Source organism: Lissotriton helveticus, chromosome 6 (genome assembly GCF_964261635.1).
Source record: "Lissotriton helveticus chromosome 6, aLisHel1.1, whole genome shotgun sequence".
Classification (NCBI taxonomy): domain Eukaryota; kingdom Metazoa; phylum Chordata; class Amphibia; order Caudata; family Salamandridae; genus Lissotriton; species Lissotriton helveticus.
In genome coordinates this window covers 1,806,489,014-1,806,508,460 of record NC_136067.1, presented here as the reverse complement: position 1 = coordinate 1,806,508,460, position 19,447 = coordinate 1,806,489,014, and the positions used below count along the sequence as shown (strand labels likewise).

At 41.9% G+C, this 19,447-nt stretch overlaps 1 protein-coding gene across 5 annotated transcripts in view; it reads left to right on the top strand.

Annotated features, from left to right (window-relative positions):
* MTA3 (metastasis associated 1 family member 3) overlaps positions 1-19,447 on the top strand; it is a 771,323-nt gene that overhangs the window by 122,531 nt on the left and 629,345 nt on the right. The gene's annotated exons all lie outside the window — the stretch shown is intronic.

Genomic DNA, 19,447 nt, shown 5'->3' with positions numbered 1-19,447 from the left:
GCGATTGCGGAACAGTGTCAGCAGCTGCAGGGCGGGAGCTTGCACAGGAGGGACATCCATATTTAAAAATGTAAAAAAGCACAAGAGCGTCCGCTGGTAATGCAAGTAAAAATGGGAATCCACGAAGCAGAGTGGAAAAAATAGAATGAAAGAAAGCAGGGATGACTCCAAAGATTTTCTCAAATGAAGTCACGAGACCACTGGTAACAACTTTAAAAAAGTGCGCCAGGGCCTTTGTGGAGGACGCGTCAAAGATAGTCCGAACCATGTCGCTGAAATGCAAAGGCGAATCAGTATTTAAAAGGGTCTGCACCTCTGTACGGGTGTTCGCTATGTGAAGCACGAAAGTTTCACGGGCCGAACTCAAGGCCACCTCTCTCTGAGACAAAAGAGCTCTTATTCTTGCCATGCCGTTGAAATGTGCTCCCAAGGTTGGTATTTGTGGCCAGATTGAAAACTCCCTATGTTCATGTGTGGGAGGAAATAGAACATTTCTGCAGCAAATAACCCGTTCACTTACTGTTACGATAAAAGGAATACTTTTAATTAACCCAGAACAATCTTCATTATTGAGCATCAAATAACTACCATTTTCCAACAACTTGAACGTGGGGATGATAGCAGGAACTGGCGTGCCTTGCAACACGCAAGCCATATTTGGTCGGTGTTTGTTGCATGAACCGTGTAACTGTATGTGCCTACACATTAGTGAATGATCTGGCGTCTCAGTGCATTCCTCTCCATTCAGATAAACTTCTTGATCATCTTTGAAACATCTGTATGTATATGGAAGCGACCAGACCTCATGAAGAAAAGCACTACCTAAAGGTTCATAACGACCTATTGGTATATATTTCATACAATTTGAAAACTTATATAAAGCAAAAGGCAGCGTTATTAAACCGTGGATAAGGCACGTTGCCAAAAAACCCGCAATCCTCTGCTAATGTCACTGAGCATGTCATGAATGATGTAATATGTGACATCATCAGCAGTGGATTACGGGTAATAGTATCTCTAGTTTACTCCCCTATAGCTGTCTTTCTTTTAACATAAGTGTCTGTTTCCTTCCCTTATACTTACTGTTTTTTTTTTTTTTTTTTTTTAATTTTTGGTTCACTTCCGGTTCGCGTACCGGCGAGCGAACTGGGAAGCGAACTACGAGAAATAGAGGTTGGCACAGTTCCAAATATTGTACCAATTTTTTAATAACGGGGAGGTAGTTCTGAAAAGAACTTTTTTTTTTTATTGTTTTTGTTGTTTTATATTTTTTTTATTATTTTTCTGAACATTTTTTTACTTTTTCTGAATTTTTCTGAACAGTTTTATATTTTTTGGGGTTTTTCTTGCAGGGGGCAATGAAAACGATTCATTGTAAAGGGCTCAACAGGAGCAACAAAACAAAAAAAAAGTATTTATTATTTGGGGCGTTTCGTACAAACTTGCATATGATAGTCAATAGCTCTGTTGATCAGAGTGATGCTTCTTTCTCCGTAGCAAATGAATCCATTGCAATGTACGCAGACGTGTTTTACTTCATGAAATCTCGTTTGAATATTTGGCACCATCTCCCTGCCCTCTGGTCCCGTTACTTCCGGTACAACAGATCTTCTGGCCATAATAGGGAGATTATCTAGGTCGTTACGAAACTGTGCAGCACTGTAGTTGTTAGGATGCCACCTAGTCATATGGCGATGCATTGTGTAGTTTCCGAAACTGTATTTTTTGTCGGTCCCTCTGGACAGTCTATCTTGACATATAAGGCAAGTTACGTATCTTGCATTTACTTTTTTCTGACCTTTGGGAATTTAAAAAAATTGCCAAATGAAGTTTTCTTTCCGGTGAGACGTCCTGGGCTCCTCAGGCAAAAAGTGCCTCTCTTCGTGCTCGTCGTCCTGTTCTTCTTCTTCCTCTTCTTGCTGAATTATAACTTGAGCAGGTGGTCCACTCTTCCTTGGATGTGGTGGAGGTGGTGGGGAAGCACCAGCTGAAGCTACTAAAGAAGCCATTGCTCACTGGTAACAAAGGGTCTTTCTCTCACAAAGATGAAAGTCAGAGTGAGGAAAGAAGGAGGGGTTTTCATCATTTGGGAAAAACAATAGTTCTCAACCAATGAAAAGTGTTCATTTTAGATTATATGACCTAGTCTTACATCATTAGGAAACCAAAAGCGAAATGAACCAATGAAAAGTGTTATTACCAAGTCACATGACCTGCTGTGTTTACGTTAAGCGCTTTGCAGGGCCTCCAGGTTTGCTTCCAGAAACCTGTGCTTTGCGACTCGGTAAGCGTACCAGTTCGCGAACGTAGCACGTCATATGACGTATCACGCGACAACGCGAAACGTCATGCGGACGGGAGGCGTCACGATGTTGTTTTCTAACGCGGCAGTTGTGGTAAAGAAACGTTTACCGGCTCGCGGTCTATTTCGCGGCATCAAGGTCAGCTAACGGGAAGCTTCCCGATTCGCGAAGCGGGAACGAAGAAAAAAAAATATAAAAAAAAAAAATTATTAATAAACATATAAAATATATTTTTGGATTTAAAGAAGAATACATTTTACAGCTACAGATATTAGCTGTTAAAAAACCAATGAAATTCACTGAAAAAACCATAGGTTATAGACCATATATAGTTAGGAATTAGCATTTACAAAACCTTGAAAATTCACTGAAAAAACCATAGGTTATAGACCATATATAGTTAGGAATTAGCATTTAGAAAACCTTATTTTACTCACACAAAACCATTGAAATTCCATATATAGTTAGTTGCACTAACTATATATCGCGCACCCGCAATCCACTGCTGATGATGTCACATATTACATCATTCATGACATGGTCAGTGACATCACTGATGACATCACTGATGACATCTCAAATGACATCACTGATGACATCACTGATGACATCTCAAATGACATCACTGATGACATCATGACACACCAATACCAGTTACTACATACGCACTCACTGATTCCTACGTCTACACACACATTCACTCATTCACCCATACAATCACTCATACATACAGTCACTCATTATTACAACACTATCATATGCCCTCATACACCTATGCAGACAGTCACACACTGCCACTCATCCATGGAGTTACTCACACACCAAGTCAGTCCTGTAAAGAATCAATCACACTTCCATTTCTTCATCTATACAGTTAAACACAGAACACCATACTTCAGTGACATCACTGATGACATCACTAATGACATCTGAAATGACATCACTGATGACATCTCAAATGACATCACTGATGACATCATGACACACCAATACCAGTTACTACATACGCACTCACTGATTCGTACGTCTACACACACATTCACCCATACAATTACTCATACATACAGTCAGTTATTATTAGAACACTATCATATGCACTCATACACCTAGTCAGTCCTGTGAAGAATCAATCACACTTCGATTTCCTCATCTATAGTTAAACACAGAACACCATACTTTTCACACATATACTAACACATACTTACTCTCTTATACAATCACTGATACAAGTACACATTGATATGCACAGCGTCACACACCTCCCAGCCAGCCACACACACACTCAGTCTTCCATCCATCCAGTCATTCTTCAATATGTAAAACGTATTTAAACTTTACAAAAACACAGACACTAGATGATGTCATCAGTGATGTCATCAGTGATGTCACTGACCATGTCATGAATGATGTAATATGTGACATCATCAGCAGTGGATTGCGGGTGCGCGATATATAGTTAGTGCAACTAACTATATATGGAATTTCAATGGTTTTGTGTGAGTAAAATAAGGTTTTCTAAATGCTAATTCCGAACTATATATGGTCTATAACCTATGGTTTTTTCAGTGAATATATATATATATATATATATATATATATATATATATATATATATATATATATATATATATATATATATATTCACTGAAAAAAACAAAGGTAATTGGGACGTTATAGTTATGCTCTGATCACAGCTCACTTTAAAATATTTCTAGATACTGATCTAACCAGGCCAGGATCGACAGAGGCTCCCGAAGGGCGACGACTTTGGCCGCCATCTTAGGGAGAAAGTTGGGTCAGCGCTCTAGCGGCCGGGCGAATCACGGCCCGGGCGCTATAAAATGGAGGCCATTCCACGTCCGTGCAGCGTGCGGGCGCAGCGGGCGCGTCGATGGCGCGCCAGAGGCAAGCCCGTCTGGGCCCGTCCGGGCCAGAACGGACCTAGGGCCAGCCTCTATGCCCATTTTGCGGCAAGGTCCTGCTGTTCTCACAAGGGATCAATTGCTGGCGCTACAAAACCACGGGGATCCAGGGTGTTCTCAACGGGACTGGACGGTGGCTCCGCTCTGCCGCTGTCGGTCCTGCCCCGATCCTGGATCCGTGGGGACCAACGGCAAGAAAACCAGCAGAGTCCTGAGGATGGCGTTACTTAACTGTAGATCTCTGCCAAAGCATGCGGTAGAGATCAACTTGCTGATCGAAGACAGCAACCTTGATCTGCTTTTCCTCACGGAAACATGGTTAACCCCTTTCACAGATTTCGATACCATCTCTGCCCTACCTTGCGGTTTTAATATTCAGACTCATAACCGTGATGAGGGGAAAGGGGGGGGTCTTGCTATAATCTACAGAGAATCCCTGACTTGCAGATTTGAGGACAGCGGAATCTTAGACACGGAGAGCACGGGTTTCAATATTCAATTGACACCTACATCCTCCCTCTCGGGATTCCTCATTTACCGCCCGCCGGGTAACCTAAAACAATTCTCAGATTCCCTTTTAGAATCTACCTTAGCAGCAGCAGTTCGGGCCTCCAACTTTCTGGTGTTGGGAGATCTGAACCTGCACTTCGATGATCCTAACGATAAAACAGCGGCTGATCTTATTTTAAATCTAAAAGCCTTTGAATTAGACCTTATAAATAGGGAATCTACCCATAATAAAGGCCACCTGTTAGACCCCATTTTTTCAAACATTCCCATGCTGAAAGCTCAATCTCCTCTGCCCCTACCCTGGTCCGACCACTTCTTAGTCCCTTTCTCCTGGAAAATCCACCCTGAAACAGACCGGGCCATCCGCCCCCGTATACTTCAGAGAGACTGGCCGAGGCTATCGGTGGGAGACCTCACCCGGGCCCTGGAACAATCGACTCAGGATACAGAACCTGATGCACTTCTGGCGGTTGAAAACTTTAATAATTGGCTTACCAATTCCCTTGACGCGGTTCTTCCTCTTAAATCAAAAACAAAAAAGAGCAGTACCTTCAAATCTCCCTGGTTTACGATTGAATTGAGAGACCTCAGAAAAGCCTGTAAAAAATTAGAACGGAAGTGGAGAAAAGATTGGTCAACTCTCAGTAAAACCTCCTACCAGGCCGCTCTGAGACTCTATAAGGCTGCACGGCAGAAATCTAAAGCAGAATTCTTTAAGGAGAAAATCAAAACATCAGCCAACTCCTCCAGGGAAACGTTTAAAATTGTCAAACAGTTGCTCAAAATCCCAGCTCCTATAACTATACATAGGGACCCCGAATTAAGGTGTGATCAGCTAGCGGAGTTCTTTGATGGCAAAATACAAAAAATTCTAGATAGCCTCCCCCAAATGCCCACTCTTTTAGTGAGAGAAGCCCCCACCCCCGTTTCTCCCAGCCCCCAACTCAAGGCCTTTAGCGCCATCACTAGGGAAGACTTTTGTAACACGCTAGCCATCATAAAAAGTGGCTCTCCATCCGACCCAGCCCCTATGCACATCCTCAAACAAATTTTGAGTACGATCTCACCTACGGCCACAGAGCTGTTAAACACCTCATTCGCCACAGGCATAGTCCCCCCTAGCTGGAAGCAAGCTAAAATCAAAACACTCCTTAAGAAACCAGGCCTAGACCCCTCGGACATGGCCAACTACCGTCCAATCTCCTTGCTTCCAGGAATGGGCAAAGTGGCCGAGAAGGTGGTGAATAGGCAGCTTTCAGAATATCTAGAAAAGAACGGTCTCCTGAGTGACTCCCAAACGGGTTTTCGCCCAGGTCAGAGCACAGATACTGCCCTTCTAGTTGCTACTGAAGAGGCAAGATGCATCTTAGATTCAGGGGGATCAGCAGCCCTGATCCTCCTGGATCTAAGCGCTGCATTTGACACCGTGGACCACCCAACCTTGGTCCAGCGCCTCGCCAAATTGGGCATCACGGGGTCAGCCCTCAGATGGCTGGAGTCCTTCCTCGAGAGAAGATCGTTTAGGATCTGGGAGAATGGCTCAATGTCCAAACCTATCCCCCTTCAGTGTGGGGTGCCTCAGGGCTCCTCCCTGAGCCCCACTCTGTTCAATGTTTATATGGCCCCGTTTGAGGAGGCAGTAGCCCACTTCGGGATCAAATCTATTAGTTATGCAGACGACACACAACTTATCGTCTCGCTGTCACAACAAAGGGGACACCCATCCGACCTATCAAGATGCCTATCAGCTATCTTCTCATGGATGTCTGACTCCAAACTCAGACTCAATGGAGCTAAGACCGAGGTTATGGTCATGGGCCACCCACTTTCATCCTTGTCCTCTGATCATTGGCCTCCGTGTATGGGGGACTTACCATGCCCTAAGGAGAAAGTTAAAAGCCTCGGGGTGTGGTTTGAACCCCAACTCACATTCATGACCCATGCACAGAAGGTGGCAGGAGGATGCTTTGGATTACTGCGGGCTGTAAGGAAGGTCCTCCCCCTTCTTCCCTTTGAATCGAGAAAACTTCTAATTCAGGGCCTAATCTTGGCCAGACTAGATTATGGCAACGCCCTCCTCCTGGCGGCACCTCAGGCCACGATCAACATCTTACAGCGGGTTCAGAACGCCGCAGCTAGGCTCCTTATGGGAGCTCCCAGAAGGGTTTCAGCTAAACCCTTGCTCTGAGCTTTACACTGGCTCCCAATCCAGGAGCGAATCTCCTTCAAGTCACTATGTATTGCCTACAAATCCCTTCAAGGTAATGGCCCTCCAGCCCTTAGGGGATTGATCTGCCCTTATAAACCGACTCGGGCCCTTCGATCTGATGGAGAAAACCTGGCCATAACACCTAGAGTGAGGAAAGCCCGCACTGGAGGTCGTAGGTTTTCGCTGAATGCAGCAAAAAAGTGGAATGCCCTGCCCAGGGACCTACGGAAGGAACCCTCCTACTTGAAGTTTAGAAAATTACTCAAAACTTTCCTTTTCCCCAAGGCCCCCTAACTTTCTTCCTCATTTGGTCTGTTTTTAATTGTGTTAGCGCTGGGACGCTCTAGGGCAGCCATGCGCTCTATAAACCCAATTTCATTTCATTTCTTTCATTTCATCTGCTTCAGGCAATGTGTCAAACTATATATTGTCTAAACAAACAAGGGGGTATGCAATCTAGGCTGCTCTTCAAGGAGGACCAGGCAATTTGGCACTGTATATTCATAGAGGAATTTGACAGAGTCTGATGCATCTTCCATGATTGCAAAACATAAAAGCAAACAAATTGAGTCGCCATTTGTTAGAACAATATTGGTGTGTTCTATACAACAAGGAGTTTGGCAAACATCTCCTCTTGCTGGACACATCCAGAAATAGACTTGTTTGTTTCCGAAGAAAACACAAAATGCTCTGTTTATGCTTACATGTTTTCACAACCTCAGTCCCTGGGGAATGCTCTTTTGACAAGTTAGTTGAGAGAATTCCACTACACCTTTCACCCATTCCGCTTCTTCCCAGGGGAGATCAAGTCCAGATTCAACAGAGTAAAGATGAGACCCATTGCTCCAGATTGGCCTCGCCACTGGTGGTACCTGGACATTATTCAGATGCCCTTTCTTCTACCCAATAAATGTATGAGGAGGCCTTATCTGCTGTCCTGGATGGTAGACAAAGCTTTCAATCCCAGTCTTTCAGCACTCCGCTTGACTGCTTAGCTCCTGAAGTCTTACAGTATGGACATTTAAAGGGGATATTCTGCATATGGTATATCAACAGGCAACCAGACCTGATAACTTGCTAGGCAGAGTGCATTTGGCTGCATCAGTGCTTATCAAAAATCTCCTTCTGGGGCATCATTTTTCACAATTTCACTGATTTCTTAAGAGGCCTCAACAAAGTGTTCCCGCTGTTAGAAGGCCACACCCTACCTATGTAATTCTCTCCAAATGTATGCGATATCTCGGAGCCAAGGCCGATTTAACGGCACCTTTTATGGAAGGTGGCATTCTTGGTGCAGTTACATTTCCTAGCAGCTCACTCACCCTTCTGATGGAAGGGTGAGTGAGCTTCATGCTCTCTGTATTGATGAACCACACAGGCCTTTTCAACAGAACAGTGTCGCTAATAATTCATATTTTTTCTTCCCAAAGTAGTTTCAAATTATCCACTTTAATCACATTTATTTTCTAACCTCTTTCCCAAATTTAACATTGATGGCAGAGAAGTCTTTGCCCACTTTCAATTTAAACAGGTATTATCATATTGTTTGTACAATACTAAAGAGTTTCCGAAGGGCTAGAAACTATTTGTCAAATATGAACTAGTTTATCCACCTGGCTATGGTCTACTTAGAAGCAGCTAGTTTCTTGCATCCTTACCTGTTGTCTAAAAGCTAATTTTACATTACCTGTTAAGCGCAGAGGCCACTCTTCTAAGGAAAAGCCCACTACTGTGACTCTGATGAGCATTGCCCCTATTCCCGACAGTCCGAATTCGGCCACTATGAGACTAGTCCATAATTTTGATAGGCAGTATTGTCTACACTCTCACTCCAGGATTACATTGGTTATTCAGGTTTTTCTACTTTACCTCTGACTAAAGGTTCAATTCTGTCGCCCTGATGGTAATCCTAAGCATGTTAACTTGCTACTCTAGTATACCTTTATTAATCTCAACGTACTCAAGGTTATTCTCCGTCACACATCCATTGGCCTATTAACTTCTAAATATTTCATTTAAAGCTATAGAGGAACTATCCAAGTTAATCAAATATGAAGAACAGCACCTTCCTAAATTCAGCTTATTGAAACAAAGTTTCGTCATTTTGCTACATCTTCGAAATCTACAAATGCAAGTCAACCAGAGAAGACACTTTCTGATCACATAATTTCTGGTGAAATAATGGAGAAAGATGTCATACAAGATTTCACGCTGTCTGACTCCAGATATATTTGTACCGCACAATAATGTTGCTGATGATCATGCAGAGAATGTAAGTCCAAAACCTCAAAATAGTGCTTCCTTAATATGTATTGGAATTCCCTCCTACTTTTGTAGTTCCTTCTCTCCTCCCTTCCGTCCTGAACCTATTACCTCAAAGGTACTGCAAGATAGAATTCATGCTTTATACCATGTCCTATACTGTATATTAACATTGATGGAGAAACAGTTTTTGTGTGAGTTCACATGTTGTCAATATTAACTCAAAATCTTGAAACCGTGCTAGCTTTTGATACTAATGGGGTAGCCAAGACGCAGGCTGCCAATCAAAACGGTTTTAATACAGACAGCAATTCCTATCTCGCCAGTCCTAATTGTGAGAAGAGTACACATAATGGTGCAGTATACCGAACTAGTGAATGTATACATAAAGTGGAGAATCCAGAACAGATCAGTAAAACTAGGGAAGAGATTCGAAATGATGAATCTCTTCTCTCTAAAATGTCAGAAGCTGGCGCTTGAGTACACATTTTTTTTTAAAAATCTCATAAAAAATTCTGCATGGTAATGATTTTTCACTCACGTCTGCGGGTATTGTTTGCTGAAAATGCAAATTATCTTATTTGTTACAATGCACAACAGAGCAAGAAAACTCTAATCTACCCACAGAATAACCCAAGAGTCCAGAATCTGGCAAAGAAAAGATATGTCACAAAACGTCCCAGAAAGCTAGTTCAAGGCATTGACAATTCCCTAACTAGATGAAGTATCCTCTGTCGCAAATGCCAGTAAAATCCCTCTTGTACAGATATCCGAACAAAAAACATCAGTACGAAGAGGAAAACACCAAGGATGAAGAAAAAATTGTTTCAAATGGCAAAAAGTGCCCGCTTTCACCTGAACTGCATTAGAAAAGTGAAACCTTTCATTTCAAAGGCAGACCTCAAACTGTCAGCCCAATCTTTGGTCATCTCGAGGATTGAATATGGGTGCACTACGTTAGCAGGCCTATCACAAATCTCCACAGTACCTCTAAAAGCGTGCCTCAACGCAGCTGCAAGAATTATCACCGGTTCGAGGTAGTTCGACCATATCTCTCCACACCTAAAAGCATTAAACTGGCTACTGAACAAAGCCAGAATTCAGCTAAAAATGGCATGTATCACCCACAAAGCGCTTCATTACAACACTCCAAGATACCTTGCACAGAAAATTGTATTATCTGGAGGAAATAGACCTGTTAGGAGTGCCAAGGAGCTGGTCGTAAGACCACCCATTTTCCGGAAGAAGAGAACTTATGATCAAGCTTTCTCTGGAGCTGCCCCCAGAATCTGGAACTCTCTTCCACCAAACATTAGAAAGATAACAAACACAGCAACATTTAAGAGGGAAACAAAAATATTTCTAATGAGCAAGTTCCTCCCATAGTCTAGATGGATCATCTTTAACACCGTGACAGAGTTAGTTCCAAGACATTTACTCAAAGGAAGTGAAAAGAAACACAACAGCTGAGTTGAACATACTCGAGTGAAATACACCAGGGATGGAGAAGTTGGAATTTATAGTGGGATGTATCCCATATCTACCTCAAGTCACTGCTCATACTATGTTAAACCGTTTGTATAGACCTACTAATATTTTGGGAAATAGCCTCAACCGGTACTGTACTGATCCTGGAACTAGAATTTGAAGAATATAGAGCGCATCGGAAAGGTCACTTAAAATCTTTCTGCAATCAGGAAATCGCAATATAGATATGGTTATATCGCAAATCTAATCTCATACACTGTATATATTGTGTTTACCGTATATATTTTGTTTTTCTTTATCTTTAGGGTTGTATACTTAAATTATGTCATATCACTGTGTATAGCCTTACTTTACAAGATTTGTCTCCTTTCTACCTCATGCTTTGTAAAGCGCTCTGATACCCATGGGTCTTGTTCGCGCTATACAAAACTCTTTAAATAAAAATATAATAAATCCACCAGCTCTAGACTTCATTCAGAAGGTAGCCCTCGATAGTGGTTGCTTCTTCGCTACATGCCCCGAAGTAGCGGTGGTTAATCCTGTTAGTTTTTCAGGCGGACTATTGGGGAAGATTCCACCAAGTTGATAAAGACATTGCTTGTTGACTTCATCTATTTGTTTAATAAGTATTATAACAAAAAAGGGTTAAATCAATAATGCTTTATCGAAGTATTACAACTAATTTCTCTAATAAATACCATCTGTAGTAGTGTTTAAATATTTGTTAGACAATTGTTTGCAAGACTGCAATCAAATTACTCATGGAAAATGTCGACCACCTAAGACAGATGGGAATAGATATGTTGCATTGTTCAGAGTAATGATGACTACATTACTACTCTGCACATTCAGCAACAGATCTATAACAAATACACTACAAGATCGACTTCAATGATGCAAATAACCACCCTGTCTTAAACAGGTGACATAGCTTGTCGCATTGCAGTTTGCTTAGGAAAAAAAGAAAGATTGGTGAAAAATGTGTCCCAGAAGCATCAGTGAACAGCGGAAAATTAGTGGCAAGAAGAAATTAACTCAAACATGGTTACCCATAATTCTAAAAGAGAATACCATAACTCGAGCAACACAGCAGCCTATTTAGCAAAAATATGGCGATAGGAAGCTGGAATGTTGCTGGTGTATCGGATACAAACATAAAATTACACTATATTTAATCCAAAGAACTTGCGATCCTCTGCCTGCAAGAGCCCTGGCAATGACATTTTTGTATTGACACACATAACATAAGTGATTGGCTACCACAGAAAGCCTACAAGGGCCCCCCAAAAGGTAGGCTTGCAATATATACATTTTGAATGACAATGTGGTGTGCTAGAACCCAGTAGTTATTAACAGAACTGTTAAAAAGTTCCTATTGTTTAATGTGTATATACCACTGATTTGAGACTACAACAGAAATGTAATCTCATGTATGCAGCAGATTCAAGCAATTTAGTTAAGTGCGGTAAGATCAGATCTTCTAATATTGGAGATCTTAACACTAAAATTAACAGTAATACAATAATAGGAGCAATGTGAGAAGCAAGAGGAATATTCCAGGAGCACAGATTCTCAATAATAACTTTGATAGTTGGTAAAGTGGGATATTCCTGGAAATGGTACACATATAGTATCTCCTTTCTGCTCTACACCGAATTACGTAATTAGCTTATTTGCTCTGTTTCATAAATTAGATAAGACGTTTGATATTCCTAGAAACCTGAGTGACCACACCAATCTTTACGCCTATGAAAAGATGTATGGAAGCTGGAATTTAAGAAAAGGTGAAATCACTGTTGGTCAAAATAACGCTCAAGCTAATTTGTCCCGATGCTGTGTAGATCACCTGAGGGTGTTTCTAGTTAATGCATTAGAACAACTCTTAAACAAAACAAAGGATACCCCTTTACAGTGCTGTGAACACCACATAGAAAAAATGAAATATTTTCAGTCCTGAAGAAATTACTCCAGTGTCATCAGCCAACAAAAGGGAACATTCAAGTGCTCAAAAAGGTAAATTGAATAATGTAAATCCAACAACCAATCTAAAAAATAATATGAAGTTATTGAGGAAGTAGTTAAGGATACACCATAAAAACATTTCGGAATCCGACACAAATACATTTTGGTGTGACTTGCACAAATCGTCTAATCAAAAAGGCTCCCAAAGGTATTGGCCCTTGATAGTGTATAAATTCTATGTGAATTTTTGAAGTACATATATGGCTGAACAACAGGAAATCTTGTTCCTGTACATAGAACATGTATATGCATCTGATGCTTCTGCCATCAAGCAAGTAAAAACATACTTTGCTCTGGAAAAAAACAACTATTTAAGATGCACTTGAAAATCAAATACCTAAGGTCCTGATGAGATGCCCATTCACATTTTAAAACAACAGTAAATAATTGAGTGCCCTCTTAGTCTATTTGTTCAAGTGATATTTACTGACCAGTTCATTCCAAACACATTGAGGTGACATTTTCTCTTATCTCTACATAAAACATGGGTAATCAAGGGCACTAAAAAAATAGACATGATCCCCTTTTGGATTCTGCTGGAACTATTTTCATCACACTTATCTAGAGATATTTTTAGGAATGTGTCACACACACATATTTTCCCTGAAATAGGCAGAATTCTAATGTGAATCATTATCCTCGGACAGTCTATTAAATAAAGGTTTAAATCCGCTAGATACTTAAAGCAAAAGGGTGGTCATTTTATTCATTGTACATATAGAACAGGTTTTGATTGAGTAGATAGGCCAATTATGTGATGAAAACTGGCTTCTTTTATTATTTGCACTGCATTCAGCAGTATAGTGTGGAGTTTTAATGGGATCAGTTCGGCGATTATCAAAAAAATGTGTAGAGATCAGCCCTAAGCCAGGATGTATATTGGCTCCTCCGCACACTTATCACTGTACATCTATGACCTTGTTAGACTTGGCATCTTTTTGCGTGCCTCCCCTGAGTTTTTGCTTTCTGGCCTCCTGGTTTTGACTCTGTTTTTGTTAGTGTAGTGTCTCTGTGCACTTTCTCACTGCTGATCGGTGTTAAAGTGCAAGTTGTAAATTGTGATATGGATTGGTGTTTCCTTGCTTGGTGTATTTGATCTACTTGTCAGTTCCTAGTAAAGTGCAGTGAGTGTGCCAGAGTCTGTGGATCAAATGCTGTTAGTGGGCTGCAGCACTGGGTTGTGCCACCCACACAAGCAGCCTGTAACTTTAACTCTGGCCTGCCATTGCAGAGCCTGTGTTCAGTCTGGGCCTGCGATGTCGACTTGGCAAGTGTACCCTCTTGCCAGGCCCTAACCTTCCCTTTTCTCACATGTCAGTCACCCCTAAAGTAGGCCCAAGATAACCCTGGTGGCAGGGTGCAGTGTATGTGAAAGGTAGGACATGCCCTGTGTGTGTGGCATGTCCTTATAGTGAATTACTGCCAATTTCGTTTTTCACTATTGCAAGGCTATCTGTTCCTTAGGGCAGAATGGGGAGTTTGTTTATAACATCTTATAAACAAAACAGGCCCTAGGAACTAGGTAGAAAAATAAAGTTTAGTATGCCTGAATCTAAAGATTCATCTTTTAGTGAAGGTGATTTTTACATTCTGTGTTTGAAAATAATATTAATCTGTATTTTTATTACTTGATTTGTAAAATGCTTTTATGATATATTTATATCGAAATAAAGCTTTGACTGACATTGGAAAAACACTTTTTTTTTTTTGGACCACCCCCCTTTTTTCTCGGCACCTGCTTGATGGATGACACTGAAACTTTCCATGCACAGCAAGACTTACTATGACACTCTTTTTGGAAAATTGCCTAAGATATAGGCTTTTTCTAGGGAAACATGGTTCTAACAATAATAACCCACTGGCATCTGCCAGTAGGTTATATATATCTGTGTGTGTATCTATCTATCGATCTATCTTTCTATCTATCTATTGCTCCTACGTTTGCTTCGCTGATTTCTCACGCCACAATGGAGCAGACTCCAATGCAGCTTTCTTTTTCCTAAATTTTGTTAGCCTTCTGCCATGATATATGTATTCACTGACAAAAAAAGGTTGCAGGGACATTATAGTTGAGTTCACTTTTTACCCACACAAAACAATAGAAATTCAGCAGATCTAGTTATACTTATATTAAGAAACGAAAACTTGAGGCTTAAAGTTACTTAATGGCACTATGTATAGTTTCTTCAGATAAGTATAACTATAATTGTATAACTGCTGAATTTCTATGGTTTTGTGTTGATAAAACGTGAACCTAACTTTACTGTCCCTGTAACCTTTTTCATTGAATGTGTATGTTGTTTTTTTTTAAACCTAAAGTAATATAGAATTGCATCTGTGGATACCCGTGGATCTGCGGAGGATCCAAGTCCCTAGATATACTAAGTTTTATTTCTTTAATACCTCCAAAACTACTAAACCAATTTACACCAAATTACAAAAAGGGCTCTTTCTTGACAAAGTGATAGCTTTTCGCAAATTTGGTGTAAATTCATTCAGCGGTTCGGCCTGTAGCCTAATCTAAACATTGCAAAATCCCCGTAGACCTTGCATGTGGAAAAATAGTTTTCGGACCCCACCTTTTTCTTGGCCCCTGCTTGACAAATCACCCTGAAACTTTTTATGCAGAACTGGGCAAAGGGGACACTTTTTTGGCAAATTTCAAGAAAATTCATCAAAGTGTGCCAAAGATATTAGCAAGCCAAAAAACAACTTTGTCAATGTGAAAAGTTGGTCCTAACTATAACTAATATATATTGTTAGACCTAGGAACCTTGGTGTGGTTCCCCTGAAATGTTGCCTTCTTACCTCCTGTTTTGTTGACTACATTATTACTGGCTTTAGGATTCTGATTACTTTACCACTGCTGACAGTGCTAAAGTGCATACGCTCTGTAAACATGGTAACATTGTCTTATCCACAAGTGGCATTTTTAATTTACTTTTAAGTCCCTAGTAAAGTGCACTATATGTGCCCAGGGCCTGTAAAGTAAATGCTACTAATGGGCCTGCAGCAGTTATTGTGCCATCCACTCAGTAGCCCTTTAAACATGGCTCAGGTCTGTGCGCACAGTTTTAAACTGCTGTTTCAACCTGGCAAGTTAACATACATGCCAGGCCCAAATCTTCCTTTTTAGGTCTCGCCTACACAGCGCGCAAGTGCTGTGTTGGAGTGACCTCTTGGAATCACTCCGGGCTTCTGTTGAAACTCGTGCATGTTTTGCACTGTTTCCTATTAGTGCTCGTGCATATATGGCGTTTACCTTGCGGGAGCAAGCAGCTGCACCATCTGTTTGCAATCATCGCGCTCGCACCCGCAAGGTAAATGCTGTACATTCCCTCAGAGTCTACAGGCATTGCCCCTGCCAGCATGCTCCGTTTCCTGCTCATTTACTTTGATTCGGAGCTTAATGGTCACCGCCCTTCGCCGGAGACACAAGGTAAGTGTGCGTAGGTTACCTGCAGCTATAATCCACATCCGAACACATGTTTTCATAGGGAAGTTCCCCAAGCGAAAAGGAGAAATATTCTCAATTTCCCTCTAAATGACGTGCAACAAGAAAAGTGAATTTTGTGCCCATTCCTGGCGATTTGGGAGTCTCTATGGGGGTCTTGTTTGGGGAATAAAAAAGCCGGTTTGGGCTTTCGTCCTATCAGTCACTATCCATTGCTTTGTTTTTGAATGTGCCTTTCAATATGGCACATAAATAGGTTTAACAAATGAGCAAATTCCTTCTGCAAAGGCCTATTAATTCAGAGCAAGATATCAAAAGAGCCACCGGGATTTACGCTCAGATTTCATGCCTGTTGCTCGCGAAACAATATAATTTTCATAAGCAGGTAATTTACCTGCCAGCTCTGAGTGTTTACATGAATATGCAGCAGAACGCCCATACGATTGAGTAAGGATATCCATATGTCACCCTTGAGGTACAGCTCTATATAAAGAATTTGCCACCAGGCAGTGGGGTAGGACGAGGGCGGGGCATTTTAAGGCATCACTTTTGTATGACAAGGGCAGGCTCACAAACATTGCACCTGGATTCAGGGTGCAATTAGATCCAAACTTCAGGGGTGGGGGGTGGGGGGGGGGTTCACAGGCCAGCCAATGGAGGCAGGCTAACACTTCAAGGAATGGGGCAGACCTATCCTTGGAGCCAATACAAGACAGAGCGATACATTGTGCATTTTAAACATTAGTCAAACCCTATGTGATGACAACAAACACGTTTCAGTGCATTTGACAGTGTTTATAGGCTACAGACAGATTTTTAACAAGTTGGAATTTATAGTCCTAATGATGTGCAGAGTTGAGTCCGCGGGCTGGCTGTGTATATTTAAACTAGGTGCGTGATTGGTTCAGCACATTACACGTGCACTGACTTCATGCACCCGCTGCATTTAATACTTCAAGTTCCTTCCTTCTACCCTGCTGCCTTTTCTTTCTTTTTAACTTATTTCCTGCAACTCTACTTCAAGCCGGGTCCCAAGATGACTGCCAGCACTTCCTGGTTGGAGTGTTGACAGCCAATCAAATTTTTGTAGGACTCGCGAGCCCACAACAAGGACTTGCGTCCCCAAATATCTATATATATTTTTTAAAGATAGATATCTCAAAAACTACCCAACGGATTTACACAATGTCACAAAAAGCACACATTCTGGACCAACATCTAGCTTTGTGCCAAATTTGGTGAAATTCTGTTAAGCAGTTCGGGCTGTAGTCGTGTTCACAAAATGAAAAGTCCCCATAGACTTAACAGTGGGAAAACGTGTTTGGGACCCCCCTTTTTCTCGGCTCCCACTTGATGGTTCAGAATGAAACTATCAACACAGGAGCTGAACCAAAAAGGGGGCGTTATGTTAAACTTTCTTAGGCAAAACAAGAGACACTTTTCCTATGGAACTATATATATTTCACTGAAAAAAACAAAGGTTAAAGTGAAGTTATAGTTCAGTGAAAACTTCAGTTAATATGGAGTTGAAATGTACAAACCACAGAAATCCACTAGTTGTAGTGAACTCCAGTAACTGCAACTCGTGCCCTAAGGTAACTAAAGCATGCACCCTTGTCATGCACAGTTTTGTAATCCATAATTTCATTCCGGGTATTGCAGTGATATTGTCATATTTTCAATGATGTCTTAAAAGATGTCATGAGTGATGTAGTATTTAACATGGCGAGGGCACGAGTTACAGCTACTTAAGGATAGCAGCCCCTAGGTCTGGTGGGAAGGTCCTAGTGCAACCCCCCTGCCCCCATGGAGCCACAAACAGATATTTGTGTTTTAACTTTGCTGCGAATTAGCCGAGGATCCAGGATTGAACAGGGTCTGGGGCGGTCAACTTTTATGTCACAGGGTAGTGGCTGTACTCCTCTGCCCTCCCCTGAACCTCCTTGAGGCCCCGGGGACCCCATCACCTGGGCTGTATTTCAAATTAAGAAGAGGGGCTTGTTGTCCCAAGCCTGCAAGAGGTTCTGGGGCCCCTGAGGGCTTATTTGAAACTATGGGGAGATGGGCATGCTGCCTGTAGATTGAACCCTGGGACACCATCCCCCGGGGTGAGATCTAAGCAATGTCCCAGGAACCCCATTCCTGGGACACTGCTGTTTTATGCCAGGGATACCTTGCCCGTACTCTTCTGGGCAGAAACCCTGTGTAGGAGCAAAGGAGAATGGTGCTGGCTCCCACAATAGGTTCTTACTGTGAACCAGCCAGGGCCTTGGGGCTCCCCTGGCAAGCCTAGCATGTCCCTACATGTGGGTGCCCCAGGTGAGCACCGGTGCACTGTCTGCTTTAAAAAACAAAACAAAAAAAAGCTGGATAGCCAACCACCACCTATCGCGGGTTTTGTGGCTACTGCCGCAGCCCCCAACTTAAAAAAAACTAATATAGATGTTGGGAGACTGCATCAATACCAGCACCAACCGAAGCAAAGAAAGTTTGCCATTGTGAAAGATTTCAGTTCACTAGCAGCCACCTCCAACTCAATCACTCCCTCATAGAACCTCAACAATCTATCTCAAATCTTCACCATTTGGAGAAACTTCAACCTGCAACAGGACCCAACAGACCTCACTAAACACCTCCCAATCTTATCCCGAGAACAAATGGTAACCACATGACCTGCCATCACCCTCGAAGAAACCGCCACCATCATAAAGTCGCCTACTCCAGAGGACTGCAACCCATCAGCACGAGCTTTGTGCCATTCTGCATGCCTTCACATCTTCTGTGACCTTCACAGAAGCTTGGAAACATGCATCTGTCCTCCCATTGCTGAAGAAACTGTCTGGGGACCCTTCAACACTTGTTAACTATAGATCAATTTACTTGCTACCATTTCTGGCCAAGGTCTTAAAAAAAAATAAAAAAATGCTTTACCCAGTACCTAAACTGCCACCGACTCCTCAACAGCTCATAGTCAAGTTTCAGACACGACCAGAGCCTGAAAACTGCCCACTTCCCCCTAGACAATGGACATCCGAATTACTCTGGACAGAAACGGCAGCCCTCATGCTGACTACCTCTCGAGTGGCTCAGCAGTTCGTGGCAACACATTTTGAGGGACTGGAAGGATGTAGTTGTAATGCAATCAGACTAAACAGCCTACATTAGTGAATGTGTCAGGATGGTATTCGTAGGCATGATTTTCACTGACCCAGTCCCCAAAGTGACCACTACAACAGACACTTTTCATATAAGTTGGAGGTGTGTGTGCATGAATTGA